This window comes from Vulpes vulpes, chromosome 12, assembly GCF_048418805.1.
Source record: "Vulpes vulpes isolate BD-2025 chromosome 12, VulVul3, whole genome shotgun sequence".
Classification (NCBI taxonomy): domain Eukaryota; kingdom Metazoa; phylum Chordata; class Mammalia; order Carnivora; family Canidae; genus Vulpes; species Vulpes vulpes.
Window position 1 is genome coordinate 11,989,345 of NC_132791.1, and position 16,092 is coordinate 12,005,436.

Sequence of the window (16,092 nt, forward strand, 5' to 3'; positions counted from 1 at the left end):
TTCTAAATTTTAACTTCGGTATATATATGTGACATGAAACTTGAAGAAACAGAAATGCAAGAAGTCGTGGGGAAAGCATTCCAAGAAAGGGAGGCTCATCGCCCTTCCTTCTTAAATGGCAGTGCAAGAGGAACAGCCGTCTGGACCGTGTTATGAATTCCTGTTTTCCTGGTTAAAATCGGACGGACAGGGTTTATTTAGCAAAATAGGCAAATCCCACTGCTGAGGGTACCTCGGTAATAACGCCCAGGTTACAACTTTTTGGGTCTTCTTAGAGCTTTACTTTCCTGTCGGGTGCCAAGACACACCATGTCTCTCATTCTCTCTCACTTGGGAGTTTGTGAATAATGTACAATTTTAGCACTTTGGGCACTCAAGTGACAAAGACGTGAGCGTGTATGATTCCACCGATCTTAAAAAAAGCCCACTTGCTAAGCTACATCAAATTCCAGCTTGTTCACGAGGCACAGCCTGAAGACGGTCGTCTTGTGCCCAGGTTAGAATGGCAAACCGATTGTTAGTAGTGAAGGATACGTCATGGAGGTTAAAAATCATCATTACGACTACTCCCTTCATTCCGAGCTCACAGAAAGTAAAAAACTCTGTGCTTCAGACAGCCGGGCTTGCAGTCCCTGAGAAATACAGCAACGGAAGCACAGAAGTGTGAATCCAGTGGGAGACTGAGCCCGAGGTGGTCACTCAGGTTACAGCTTTATCACCTGGATGGCCAGTAACGCTTACACTACAGAACCAACAGCAGAGACCAGGCTGGTCCCTGCGTTCCTAACTCAACCCTGAGACACACCTGCTGGCTAGGAGTTTAATTCTCTGACCCGGGACTTTATTTACGTGCAAAGTTTTGGAAATTACGTTATCATGTATAGCTAGAGTAGTAAAATAAATCTAAGTCACATGTAGCTGTCCATTTTGTAACTGTCTTTATAAAGATAATTTTCTTTTGTAAAATCTGGATCAAACCAGAATTCTAGCACAGACGGTCATGGTGCCTACAGATGTGGGTTTGGAATTTACTGAACAGCCAGCAATTAATTCTCATAGCTACGGTGTGCACTGTAGGTTCTCATCCCAATTTTCCCCATGATGTGGTTGAGGCAGTTGGTTATACGGCGAGTAACAGGCAGGGGTTGGATTTGAACAAAGGCTCATCTGACTCTAAAATTGGAGTCTTGCCCATCAAGTATCTATACCCAATGGTGGTGACCTTGGGTCCCATGATGCAAGTCAGACGAAGGAGAAAGAACATTTGAGTGTTCCATGCTCCTGGAGAAATGGAAGATTTCTTCTTGCTATATTCCATCTCCCAGAATGCCAGCCAAATCCAGGGGACCATCAGTGTGAGGGTTTTCGCTTTCTTTTTTCTCTAAAAATCAGCCAGCCCAGAAACAATCACAAGAAATTCGATTCTATAAAGGCGAATGATAAACAAGTAAACTCTGAGAGTAAATAAGCATAACAGGATGAAGTTCTTGAATATTCTTAGGCTACAAACATTGAGGTAATACCCTCTTAGTGCCAGGCTATGTGCTGGCTGTAGGGATTCAAAGTCCAAGAAGACACGAGGGGTCCCTCCTCAGGGCTGGGGCCTGATGGGGGGCAGGCCGTGCTGTTGGGACAACACCAGCTTTCTCCACGTCTAGCAAACTTACTCCATTGATTGAAGAAGGAATAAAAGAGGCAAGGAGAACAAATGGACAGTAACAGGAGAATTTAACTCTTGCAAGATTAAGGAAGACACAAGAAGAGTAGGAATCAATTGGGCAGTAAATTGTGGGCGCTGTGGAGGACAGCCCCCTTATGCACTGAGTGATCCAAAAAGGAAGCTGTACGGGAAGATCAATTCTCAATTTTCTACAGGTCCACAGAGAGGATGCGAGTGAAGGTACAAAAGTGGCAGAAGTATCTTGGTGTCAGCAACCACACTTAATTCTATTTGAACTAGATTTTCATGCAGACTTTGGAAGGCAGCCTCTTTGGTCAGCATGAACCAAGTAAGTACCAGGAGAAAAATAAAAGACAAAGGATCTTAGGCAAGCAAATTTTAGGGGTGTCCAGAGGCAGGGGGCAAAGGCTTCCATTATATCCATTTGTTCAGCAAATATATACCAAGCATCTAAGTCAACAGGAGACTCAGTTTTGGGGCATAGGACCGGGTTCCTGCCCTCAAGCAGCTCACCATCTCAGATGGACATGTAAATAACTGATTGTAATAAATGCAAAAAAATAAACCTCCTCATAGAGGCATCCACCAAGAGCTAGTGGAGAAGAAGCAACATCAAAACTGTCAAGAGAAACTTGAGTGCCCATTAATAATGAGTATTAGTCAGTGCATTCATTAATGAAGTCAACACTTGACATGAAGATGCTGGAATGTTCAATTCACCACACTTCTACCTTAAGTCAGAAATAGAAAATGAAATAACTACATTCTTAACACAATGAGAAAAAGTCACGTAATCCTGACAGGGAAAAGGAGTGAAGATCAGAGGATGAGTCTGAACGGAAAAATATGTACACCCGAGAGTGGGGTAGATTGCATAAGGGAGAATTTTAAATCTCCTAAAATAGCATAGAAAGTTCAAAATAATGCATGGATCGTAATTTTCTTTAGAAAAGCAGGCGACTTAACAACTCAAGTTTGGTAGTGTAAGGAACCAGAAATAGAATATTACCTGTGGATAATTTAACCACGACTATTGTAAATATCCAAAGTATGGGGGGGGTGGGGTGGAGGTGGGACCCACAAAATGCTGGAAACACAGCCCACTATTTCCAGTCAAGAAATCATAGAAAATTGGAGAAGGGCACGTTAACAATATCAAGGGAGCTGTTAAAGATGTACTTTAGTTAATAGCTGGGAAACCCTGGGAATGCCATACAACTTCTATCACACAGCTCCTAATAAACTTGGGGAAAAGACAAAAATAGTCTATGTGTTTGCACACATGTGCTAGTGACCCAGGTATCTGCGGGGACGAGAGAATCCTGCTGTCATGAGAAGCCCAGTGAGCTCTGAGATGCTTGAGTTTTCATGTAACGCTGAAAAAAATGTCAGACTCCTTAAACCCAATGCTGTGAAGATGGACCTCCTCTTTGCCCAAACTTCTCCTTGTGCCCTTTTTGTTCCTTTGCCCATGTGTCTGAACGTTAGTTAATGGCTCACCATTTCGTTCCAGTTTCAGCTGTGAGATTCTTCCTCCAAACGGTCCTTGGCAGCAGCTCTTCAGCCAAGTACCCCGCCCTAGAGACACAGGTCACACTCAGCTCCAATTGTTCCCCTCTCTAGGCCTTCCTTCCCATTGTTCATTCAGGCCCTCATATCCTGCATGGGCAGCTCGAACAGCCTCCTATCTGGTCTTCCTTCCTCAGATATCTGCTCTAGTCTAACCGACATGCCCATCAAAGACCTACAGGCAACATGTATCATTTACGTGGTTATGGTAGATTAGCCCTAACCCCTCCCCCACCCTGCCCCCCTGTGCCCAAAGGTGAAGTCCTGATTCCTTAGTGCAGTATGCAGAGCTCTTTAGTCTGGCCCCAGAGCACGTGTTCAGCCTCATTTCTAGCTAGTTCCCCATTCCTTGTACATTCTACTTATTTAATTCATCACTGGGAGTTCTTGACTGGGGCTACCAGTGCCCTTCCTCCTCTTCTTGCCCAGCAAATACCTACCCGTCCTTCAAAGCTCAGCTGAAATGCCATCTACATGGTGATGATTTTTCCCAACAATCCGCTCTCTTCTGTGCTTCGTCAGCACAGACACATCAGGATTCTCGCCCTGATCTCATTACACCTCACATTACACTTCTATGTTCCCCTAAGCAACCTCCACCATCACATTTGGCCAGATCAATGCCGCTGACCTGAAAACATCCTGACCAAAGAAGACCGATGGCAACAGTGTCTGGACTGGTGCTGTGGGTCACCCTCCAGCGGGCCCATCCATTTCTGATTCCAACAGTTGAGTTAATGCTAACAAGAATCCATTTTATTTGCTCCTAGACTTCTTTGGCCTGTGGTACTTGTTACTGAGCTTGTTCAATGTAATTAATATTACCTCAAAGGATGAAATGTGGGCATAAAGTGTCATTTCTATGAAAGCTACATTGACTGCTTTGGAAAGACTTGATAAAGTCAAGTTGCTAAAAAAAATTTTCTGTCAAATTATGTTTTGGCAAGACCAACTATAAAAGATTGAGAACATAAAAATCTAGAAGGACTCTCCTCTAAGACTGTTCCACAAATGTCTAAATTACCACTCCACTTAAAAAGAAACCAAATCTGAAAGGAGCACGTGATTCAATGGAGGTGCCTGTGGTTTATGCAAGAGACGAAATGCGGAACTTCAATCGAAGGACTTCCAATACACACGCTTGACCCTACATCATGATGCTGGAGAGTGAATCTATTTTGTAGGTGAAAATAAAATGCTTAAGGAATTTGAAAAAGGATTCCCTGCATTTAGAGACTTTCAAATATAACTGAGAATGTGGGTATTGATTACACCAAATGGAGTTTCTACTGCATCGGTCTACAGATTTGTTCCCAATTTTCTGTTAATTCAGAAAATATTTATTGAGAGGCTTCTGTGTGCCAGGCACCTCTAAGAACTTGGGATACATCAGTGAAAACAACAACAACAACAAGGATCCTTGTGGAGCTTACATTTTAGACTGGCAGAAGTAGTAGCTTGCAAGCTTTTACAGCCACAGAGACTCACGGTCCTTTCATCAAGTAAAGTACTTATGAAAATGTTGCTGGATTGAGTTTGTGGACTACTTTCTTAAATCTAGGCCGGCCTGCCTGTCCATCCATCCATCCATCCATCCATCCATCCATCCATCCATCCATTTATCATTTTAAGTTACATAAACAATATGCTGTCAAGATGATTCACAGACTCAAAAGGTTTAAGAATTTTTCTTAGGTTCTACCTGAATCCCTTTGAAACTCAATTTAACTCCCTTTGTTTCTCAAGATACCTGTTTACTTCATGCTATTAACACAGAGCAGAACTTGGCATTCAGAAGAATACCACCAACTACAAATCATCAATGCAACTTTCCAAGCATTTCCTTTGAAGAGTCTCGAAAATGTTCTCTATCTATGGGCCATTCCAAAAGAAAATCATATTAGAAACTAAGCTATGGAACATGAGCCATTTCAACTCCTTCTGGATAGTGTCTAAAGGGGAACATAAATCTCTAGAGGCAGCCACACTCTTTTATTTCCTTCTTTTGATTATGCCTTGAAAATCTCCAGGCCAAGGACTCCGGCACCTCCTCGTCTTCCATCATCAGTGGAGCTCTCTGGCCTGGATGCACAAGATTATGCTACAATGGCCAGGGGGACAATGGGCGCTGGATGACTATATATAGGAATTCTGGGCTTGGTTGTCATGGAGGCAAATGGAAAAACAAACGCCTAATCCTGAAAATAAGGTTGAGGCCAAACTTGAAGGAAACACACTTTGAAAACTTCCTGTCATTCTGATGAGTAAAAACAAAACCTTGAAATATGATCAGGGAATAGATGAGAAAAAAACAAAACAAAAAATTAGTCTTCAAAATGACAAAAACACAGAAAAAAAAAGGGCCATCTTCTCTTTTTGAGATTTAGTGTCCCATCATACTTAAGTTCATTGAAAGGGTCTTTCAAGGCCTTATTTTACACGAAGCTTCATGTTCTTGCTCTATTGGGGGATCTAGGCAAGTCTGACCTAAGCCTGCTAAGACTTGCAGTTTGCCAGGCCCTATATTTGGGCCACAAAACCATTTGTCTCTTTGTGGTTTATTTTGCAAATGGCATCACCATCCACCCAGTCAACAAAATTAGAACAAATCCTTGATTCATCTCTCTCTTTCATTCAATGTGTTCAATGAGTGGAAAGCCCCGTTGGTTCATCCCCCCTGAACAGCACTTACTCTGTGATCCACTTGCTACTCCATGGCCATGGCTTTTATTCAGGCCCTGTGGTTGCGCGCATTAACTCCCACTGCAAGATGTTCCTGACGAGCGTTCTATTTTCAAGTTTCTTCTCCTCCTAAAATTCCTTTCTTTTCTAAAAGCAAACATGACCATCACCACATCTTACAGGAAAAAGTCCAAACTCTGCATGTGGTGCTCCCACCCTCCTGCACCTGTCCAGACCTACCGCACCCCACATCCACATTGCTCACTGCCGGCCACACGGAAGGCTCCTAACGCTCACTGTGTGCTTTTCTTTCACCGCGTCATGCAGTCTTGCAATGCCTTTCATCTTAGGTTTCAGCGTTCTCCAACTTCTACCATCTTTCAAAACTCAACTCAGTTTAAATCTGCCATTACTGTAAAGATCTTCCTTGATCTTTCTAGATATAATTATTAAAATTCCTACTAGTGTTCAAGATGGAGCACTGCAGTTATTTTACCTCTGCCAAACTAGGATCTCTCTGAAACAGGCTATCCAAGCATGCATGGATATAACTTTTTAAAAGTTCGTATCCCCCAGAACTTAGGTCATGGTCTGGCCCAAAGCAGGTGCTCAATAAACATGTTACTAAGATCCAAAAAGAGTTCAAACTGAAAAGAGTGCCCTGGAAAACTGGATTCAAAAGGAAAATCCAATTAACCAAATGGCACTCTCGCACTGGACACCGAGATTGATAGAAGCTTCCCGTTTGAAACAAGCTACTTTTACTGAGACAAGCCGAGGCCTTTTTTAATTACCTGGAGAATGGCTTCTGGAACACTTGAGAGTTTGGATGGCATGAACTTCATAACCCATGGCCACCCCAAGAAGCCAAAGGCATAATTTCTGCTTTTGACCCTACATCAGCTCTTAAGTCTAAACTTTGAAACAGATGATTATCAGGCTACCTGGCAGCCACTTTAGTTGATTCCATATGCAACTCTCTCCTCCTTTTTTAAAGCACCCAGCGACAGGCACAGACCTTTGTAAAATGTGCAGGTGTAAATGGCACCACATATATAAATGCACCGTAACTTTTCTACAGTCAACTTCTACGGCCATGAAAATGGAGCCCTCTGCAATGCATGAGAAGGGATTCATGGATTATTTGCACACATTTATTACTATATTTTCACCGTATAAACTGTTTTACCAATTTTTCTCCATCAGGAACGCACTCTCATCTGAGGTATGTAGCATTCAGACAAGGCATTTTGTATGGAGACTTGTGGTGGTTTGGCAAAGCAGAGAGGACTTCCTGCTCCCCAGCCAGTCAATGGAGAACAGGAACATAACCCGGGGCCCCTGCGTCCCCTCGTTTCAAAAACACGTTCCTTTTCTGCCATAGTCATTAACAAACACTGTGGGCATTCCTTCTGCACTAAACGTTGTTACTCAAAGTATGTGTTCTTAAAAACCCTCCTCGGGGGGGTCCCTGGGTGGCTCAGCGGTTTAGAGCCTGCCTGTGGCCCAGGGCATGATCCTGGAATCCCTGGATTGAATCCCATGCCGGGCTCCCTGCATGGAGCCTGCTTCTCCCTCTGCCTGTGGTCTCTGCCTCTCTCTCTCTCTAGCTGCGTGTCTCTCATGAATAAATAAATAAAATCTAAAAAAAAACCAAAAAAACAACACAACCCTCCTTGAAGCAGGCTAGAAATTTGTAGGGCAACAAACGAATGTATAGTAAAGGAGCCTTTTTCTAATGTTTTTTCGAAGGAAGCTCTAGGTGGCATCTGCCATTGTTAATTGAGAAGCTCTTACAATACCAAATGCAAAATTCACCTGTGACTCTTTTGAATTGTGTGATGAGGAAGTAACGTTTCCTGCTGTTCGTTTAGATCATATAGATGTCTTTACCACCACACTGAAAATCAATGCAAAACTTTTGAGTACAAAAGCCTCTTTATATCAGTGACTTGGCCTCAACCATAGAGTGCTTGCTAGCAACTTCAGATGGCATTGAGAGCTCACGGGCTGTGGGCAAGGCCACAGAGCTTCCTCCTCAAGACCAGACTGGAGAGAAGATGCCTACGGACTTCAAGGACTCGGGTCACAATGGATGGCTTGCTATGAACAGTGCAGTAGGCCTGGGCAGGGAACAATTGTCGTGATTTCTTCAAAGATTAGATAATCAGGAGAAAAGAACACATCTGAGTTTAAGCATATATATTTAGATACGTGTAGAGCTCTAAGTGATGATATGGAAATCAGGTGAGAAAGGCAATGGTTTATCAAGAATAGAACAAGCAGCCACACTTCAAAGCACAGAGTTTTGCTAAAACTGTTCCAGGCGGCAGGAGTCTCCTAACCAACAAACCTAGTGGGTTTCTTACCGTTTTTCCTTTTCTTTCCCATGCCGTGGAAGGAAGAAAAACCTGGCTCTGAGTTAAGCTACATTTTTAACCATCATTAAAACAGGAGGTTCCTCCTTTGGGTTAGCAGCTCTTCTGCTCACACTAAACTCGCCTGCTCATGGGGCTTGGCTCAGGTGCAGGGCGAAAGCATCCAAGGATGAGGGACAGGTGGTGAGATCCAGGTTCACCATCTCCCGTCTCCACCAGCTCTAGGTCTAGCACCTATGTCAAGGGCTTCTTAGGAGGTCTCACCGAGACCTTATGAAATGGGAAAACCAAGGGAGCAAGTGTGAAAAAAGGCAACCTCTCATTTACCTAGAGGGGCACCTAGGCCCCTTGGAGAGGCTTAGTTAAGCAGACCTCTGCTTCCTCACTTATAAAATGGAGACTGGCAAACATCATGGCGTGGGGCAACGTAGAGGAAGCCAGAGTGGGAGGTACCCAAAGGAGTGCTTTAAGGGTCTCCGTTCCACAGCAGTTAAAGTCTACATCAGGGAATTTTGCACTAAATTATCAACTGCCTTTTAGGATGTCTGGAGTGTTTTCTATCCATGGGAAAATTCAGTCTCCTTAACTGGACCGCGGGATGGAGTGGCACGGGCATCTCTACCACTGCTCTGAACAGATGTAACTAACGTTCATCCCAGCTCCAGGTACGTGGTAGGAGCTCGGCAGGTAGTTTTTGACTGACTGATTCTGGGCAAAGCCAACCGCACTGCTACTTCTGGCAACAGCCCACCAGCTTATTTGGAAGGTGGAGAGGGCTGCAGTGGGGAGGGATTGTGATGGTGGAGCTTGGATTCAGCTCAAAGGCAGGGCTTGACCTGAATAACACCACAGACGCAATGATTCGCCCCATTTTGTTGGATAACAATGCACACAGCATGGTCACAAATCAACTTGCTGCAAAAAGAGTTGTCAGAGCAAATTTCATTTCCAAACTTTAGACACTTTTCTGGCAAGCCTTCTCGGGTTGACTTCCTTTCAGATTTTTTTTCAAGCTCACCTCCAGGTTTGAGTGAGGTCCTTGGGCATCCAATTTATAGGTGTGGCAATCATCCTCATTATCAACGATTGTCTCCCAAACCATCCCACCTGACACTGCAGCCCCCACCTTCCCTTTCCTTTACCTTGTTCTCCTCTGGACAGCACTTCCTGCCATGCAATCTATTCTAGATATGGACTGCTTGATTATCTGGTTTTCCCTACTAGCTGTGAGGGATTTTGTCTCAAATTTCTCACCATGCATGTATTTTGGATTTAATTTCATGACTAATGAGGGCATCTAAGCTTGCTTGGGAACCTGTGGCTTGGCTGAGCCTGGAGCATTTGGCCAGCACTCAGTATGAGAAACCTAAGGGCTTGTGCCAAGAAGTAGCCCTGCCATCACACGTCCTACATCTGGGCCTTTTGAGTGCCGTGGCCAGTGTGTGGCACCATGAACATCAACACTTCTAGGTTCAGTCACTCCAATAACTCATTCGAGTGCCCATAGTTTGCAAAGTAATCTGCCATGCTCTGGGGACCCAAAAATAAAATGATGACCTTTGCCTTCAAGAAGCCAATGGTCTTGGGGGAGCTGGAGACAGAGCAGAGAATGATCAGTGCTGGGTCACTAAAGAGACCTCAAAGATCTATGAGGAGCAAAAAGGAGGCTGCTCAGCCAGACAGGAAGGTTTCTGGAGGAAACACTCAAATTTTCAAGGATGAGTAGGAATTAGCCAAGTGAATGGAATAATGAGGAGGAAGGGCAGCAAAGGATGTTCTGGGCAGAAGGGACCACAAGGCCTGCGGTGCAAGATAGGATTGCAGGAGTCTGTGAACCAGAGCATTTGCGTGGCTGCAGCCCCATATGCAGCAGGGATGAGGGATGACGAATGATCCCAGACAGAAATGGGGGACCCAGAAAACAACTTTCATGCTGAGCTCAGAACTTATTCTGAAGGCAAAGTAGACAGCCCTCAGAGGGTTTTAAGCAGGAACCAGGTGAGATATAGCCCTCACATTTTTACCTTTTCTATGTCTCTAAATTGTACCCACAACCCTTGACCAACGACCTTTGGGTTGGGGGAAGATGGCTTGCTATAAATGCTAAATGCATTCCCACTGTGAGAAAAACCAAGTAGCAGCAAGTTCATTATTGCCGAGGGAAGATTAGCGGCAGTCTGTGACTCCATACTTTGTTTTGCTGAGTAGAAAACACCTATGTAGTATCTCTTCTGCTCTGGATTTTACTAGCAGGTTGGAAGTGTTCATCTGAAATTCAGTTCCCACTGTTTCTACTGAATGTACTAGACTTTCATCTGGAATAGATTATGGCCCTACTCTATGGGAAGGAAAGACAGAAACTCAATAGGCTACCTTTTCTGCTCCCTACTGACCATTCATGTGCCAAATACTAACAAGAAAGCACAGGGAACCAAGTGGTATGTCCACATGCTGGCAAATATGAGAAATGCGTTGGTCCAACCAAAATCCTGTGGTCTGTGTTCCAAATACAGGGCCTCAGCAACATCCAAAATATTTCTAGATCGGTATTTTACTCAATTTTAGTAGCCATGTGTCAAGCCAAGGACTCGATACATATTTTCTTACATTCATTTAGATGTTATACAAAATATTTTTTTGTTAAGTGATTCAATATTCTTTTGGATTAGCTTTATACAAATGGTCTGTTTATCCACAACAAACAGAACTATGATATGTTGATATGTTGGGTATTTGATGGATACAAAGATCATCATAGCTCTTATTTCAAGAGTTCTCGGGCTGTTAGGGGAGATTACTACAGTGCACACTGCAAATGAGTGAGCCCCCAAAGAAAAGAGCAAATGCCCGAGGGCATTTCTATCCATTCCTTGTTAGCATAATGGCTGGAAGACAACTGGGTTCTGCAGTGAGAAGAAAATTTAAATCTAGATTTATTGCTTTCAACATTGTAGGACACAACCAACTTTCATTTTACATTGATAGGACATCTGTAGGAAGAAAGTGACCCTGTGCCAGATGTTTAGAACATAAAGATGAGCAGGACAAAACTCCTGTCCTGAATGAGCTCCTTTTCTGGCATTATGACAGAGTCGGCAGGATGGACTACAAGTCCCCAGAAGAGGGAGGCCATGGCACCAGACGATTTCAGAGAAGGGAGAGCTGACACATCATGGACATCAGGAGAAGCATCATGAAGGTGGAGGAATCTGCACATGGCTCTGAAGGTCTAGTAGGTTGTGAACGTGTGGAAACAGAGGCAGGAGGGGCAGCTAGGAGTGGGCGTGGAGAATGTCGAGCGTGGGAATGTTCTTTAACTGTAGGGGCACCTGGGTGGCTCAGCGGTTGAGTGTCTGCCTTTGGCTCAGGTTGTAAGCTTGGGGTCCTGGGATCGAGTCCCATATCAGGCTCCCATTGGGAGCCTGCTTCTCCTCTGCCTGTGTCTCTCATGAATAAATAAGTAAAATCTAAAACAAAAACAAAAACAAAAAAACCAAAACCAAAACAAAACATAAACAGGCTACGTAGAGCTGTTAATGATTTGGAAGTAGGAGAATAATGTGACTCAACTATGTATGGAGTGGGTGAAGGGAGGAGTCTGCAGGTGGAGGGGATATGGGGATGGCTTCAGTAAGAGACGGTATAGGAAGGAAGGGTGGGTATGAGAGGATGTCGGGAGACAGAGGACAATAGGACTTTGTGGGCAGCTGAGCGGCTGATGGATCGTGGGCCAAGACCTGAAACACAGATGAGTCCAGCTGGCTACCATGAGCGCTGGGAGAGGGACAAGTCTGGGAAGAAGGCAAGGAGTTCCCTTCCAGAACCTTGGAGGTGAAGGTTGTGAGAAAACCCCAGGTAGAGAAGGCGAGAAACAGATGGAAAAGAAAGTCTGCAGCCAAACCTGACAGGTTAGGCTGGAGGTTGAGATTTTGGCAGCATCATTTAAACAGTGAGTTGATTCCACATGTCTGTGAAGGGGGGGGCTCCAAGGACCAGACCAAGAGGAGGGAAGACTGGCCCACAGTCTGTGTGTTGGCAGCTGGAGGAAGAGCAGTTGAAAACAGAGTAAAGACAAGGTACTACCAGCGAGGCCAGAGGAGAGCCCAAAAGAGACAGCAGGTCCCAAACCACAGGAGAATTCTCCTGGGAGGAAAGTCAGCAGTTTTAAATGCCACGGACAAAAAAAGAAGGATGAGGCAGGAGCAGAGGCCATGGACTCAGTTGTCTGGAGTCCTCATCAACCCTTGGGCAAGCCATTTCATTACTGTGCTAGGGGCCAGAGTGACACTGCCAGGGATGCCAGACAGGGCAAGGGGGGAAGAGGAGGCGGCAGGTACGAACAGGGAGGGACTCCCCAAGGAAATGTCACTGAGGTAGCTGATAGGTCCCTTCATGAGAGTGGTTTCAATGAAGGGCTGAAGGCAGAACAGGGATCCCAGCAATTTAAGAAAAGAATTAAGTGGTGAGTAAGTGTAAGTTGGGAATACTGGTTCTTTCAAGAGGTTTGGAGGCTAAGATGGCGACTACAGAATCAAACCACAGAAAATCATATCCAAGAGTGGTTTTAATATTTAAAACACAGACAGCCCTTTCCCAAAGGGGCTCAGAGAGCTCCTCTTTTTTGGACTTCCCATGGGAAAAATAATACATCCAAGAACTGAGGTTTAGGGAAACAGTGTCACACAGGAGATGGGCCTGTGGATTAGGACATGCACCTTAATCCCAATCTGCCAGGTAGTGACCAAGTGACTTCTTAAGCCTTTCTACCTCCTTCTGCAAATAGGAGGAAGCTAGTTATGGAAGGTTCCTGTCTCATGGGATTGTTGTGTGGACTAAATGGAATGAGATGACGTTTGTAAAAGTACTCATTCAACAGACATTCAGTAAACAACAGTTATCATTAATTAAGATATGTTTTGATTAGGGCCAATAATACTAATACTAATGAGACTGATGCGGGGACTTAGTGCATTTCCCCAGCCCATTAGGGCATCCACTGCTAAGGACTGTTTTTTTTTCTTTTAAGATTTTATTTATTGATTCATGAGAGACACAGAGAGAGTCAGAAACATAGGGAGAGGGAGAAGCAGACTCCATGTAGGGAGCCCGATGTGGGACTCGATCCCGGAACTCTAGGATCACACCCTGAGCTGAAGGCAGACGCTCAACCACTGAGCCACCCAGGCATCCCTGCTAAGGACTTTCTTGTGTGGATGGTTTCAATTAAGCTCCAAAGTTCAAATAAATTTAGATCGACAGGACTCTAGATTAAACACAACCTTCCAAACACTGAATTATTTTAGACTCCCAAGAAACAGCTCATGATGTGAGAGATTTCATTCAGCTTCTAAGGCTAAACAAGAACATTTTTTTCCTATTTTATTAAAAAAAAATCCTCATCAATCTCTGGATGATGACAACTGATTATATATTAACAAGAAACTTGCTTCTATTATACTACTTTAATAATATCTAAGATTCCTACAGTCACTTAGAATCTGAAAGCACATTTCCACATGTTATCTCACTTGATCCTCGAAATAATCCCACAAAGGTGGCATTAACATTATTTTACATGTAAGAAATGGAGGCTCAGAAAAGGTAGATGGTTTATTGTAGCACACTCCGGAGAGATGGAAGTGGACAGGACCTCCGCCGAGGCTGCACAGGTGGGTGTCTCATGGCCTGCTGTATGGATGGATTCCTGGGTTTGGGTCTATAGCAGCTCTCAAGCCAGACCTCAAACTCAGGAGCCTAACATTCTTGTGCAGAGAACCAGTTTCCGAGAGAGCATTTGCCTCTAATTTTCATGAGCGCCAGTGGCTTTGCTCAGTTAAAAGGAATCCACGGATGCACAGGAGAGTCATACTCGATGCCAGTATTGCAGCCCACCTCCAAAATTCCACTGAAAATAAATGGTTATAAGCTGGGAAGGAGGTTCTCTGAGACATCTGGATGCTTCCCCTGAGTGCAAGGGCCTGAGGGGAGCCACGGCCACCAGAATGCCCCAGAAGAACTGGATCAGGCTCAATGTGTCATCAGATGTTGCTGACCTGTGTGTATCATTAACCCTCATAACCCTTCTGGACACTGGAAGCCCAGAGCTGCTCCCCTTGGTCTGCAGGAAGGGTCTGGCCCTGTGACCCTCGGCACTTCTCAACTTTATATATGGCTTTATGTGGCCAGCTCAAGTGGTCAAGTAGAGTCACCTCCTTTGATTGGGATTATGGTGATGAGTATGAAAACCACCAATTTGCTCGGTATATTAGTTTACAAAACTTCTTTCTCATACTTTTTTTTTTTTTTTTTTGGCCTTCTCTCAGTTTAGGAAATGGCCCATAAATAAACACATAACTAAATCAAATCTTAAGCCTGTCTCTGACTTGCACGGAACCGCCCCTCCATCCTAGAGTTCTCGAACTCTTTGCTGCTCTGGCAATCCACAGTAGGTGAACATCTATGTTCTCAATGGTCTTCCCTAGGCATAACTTAAGTTTGGATAATATAACAGAAAATTAGAAGAGGGAGAAATATAGTGAAAAGCACTATAAACCTTTTTGTTAAGCTACAGGGGTAGAGGCACATAAAAATAAAGCCACTGAAAAACACTAGGAAAAAAAATAAATCTTTCACATAGAATTAGATTGTTTCAAGAGCGAGGTTTTCCAGTGTTCTCGTATCTATGCAACATACCCAAGATGCAAAAGTATATTCTAGCTGTCTTAGCAAAAATGATCTTATTATTAACATAACAATATACAGGACTTACCACTTTCAATGTGTTAGTTGGGAATGTTACTCACACTTCACTGCTTTTGACTTAGTTACCACAATTGTGGTCTCTCTTAACGGACATGCTGGTGGCATTATTCTTGCTTGCATGCAAGGTAGGAGTGGATTTCTTCATCTTCCCCTCTCTGTATTCCTAATTAAAAACTTACCCATGGGCAACATTTAAAAAAAAACCACAACGGTGAAACAGAGTAACAGTAAAATCACAATGCACAAGCACAATCATTTGTGACTGCCACAGCTATTAACTACATAGCTGCTCCTGCCATTGATCTACTATTAGCTTTGGGGCAGGCAAGATAGACTGCAGCTACTTGCAACCTCTAACACAGTGGCTGTGACTCCACTCTGGTCTCTTTCACTCAGGAGAAACACTTGGCACACTTGCAGGTAAGCTGGCGTTATAAAGGGATAAATCTGAATAAGCTCAAATTTATTCTTAAAAGTAAATCAGACTTGTGGTTTACAAATGTAACCTTGATAATAGATTGGAGAAGCTTGGGATCTGAGCCAGGACACCTAGCTAAAATCAGAGAAGTGGAGTGAGGGTTCTTTAGGGTGGGAGTCTGGCAAGTTGAAAGCAGTGAAGGACAAGGGAGTTAAGAGAAAAAGGATGCTGGGGAAAGCCCCTCTGAAATGGCTAACCTGGCCTGGGATGGGTAGAGAGGTCACAGAGAATTCAGAGCTAGAGATGCTCGAGGTGAAGCAGGTAGGGTGAATTCAGGCACCGGGGAATGGTGGCTGGAACACAGTCAGGAAGGAGGTTAAGTCTCTCTACCTGAAGAGAGGCAACTATTTGTTGGGTCATTATCACTGAGTCTAATACCTTGGGAATTCCAGAGCATGATGGTCACGGCTGCAGTCAAAAGGAAAGCGGTGAACCTGGCACTGAGTTCACTGAGAAAAGTGAAAGAACATTCCAGAAGATAAGGAGGAGGAAATAAGCAGAGAGCAGGCATTTGAAAGGGACCATTAAATGAAGGAAGCAGA

At 44.0% G+C, this 16,092-nt stretch overlaps 1 protein-coding gene across 33 annotated transcripts in view; it reads right to left on the reverse strand.

Moving 5' to 3' along the window:
- Positions 1–16,092, reverse strand: part of ZNF462 (zinc finger protein 462) — a 136,486-nt gene that overhangs the window by 37,545 nt on the left and 82,849 nt on the right. For 18 of the 33 annotated variants that reach the window (XR_011995441.1, XR_011995429.1, XR_011995435.1 and 15 more), the window contains one exon: positions 3,182–3,259. The exons of the other annotated variants lie outside the window; for them this stretch is intronic. The gene's annotated coding sequence lies outside the window, so the exon portion shown is untranslated. The remainder of the gene's footprint in view (positions 1–3,181; positions 3,260–16,092) is intronic. 33 annotated transcript variants of the gene reach the window in all.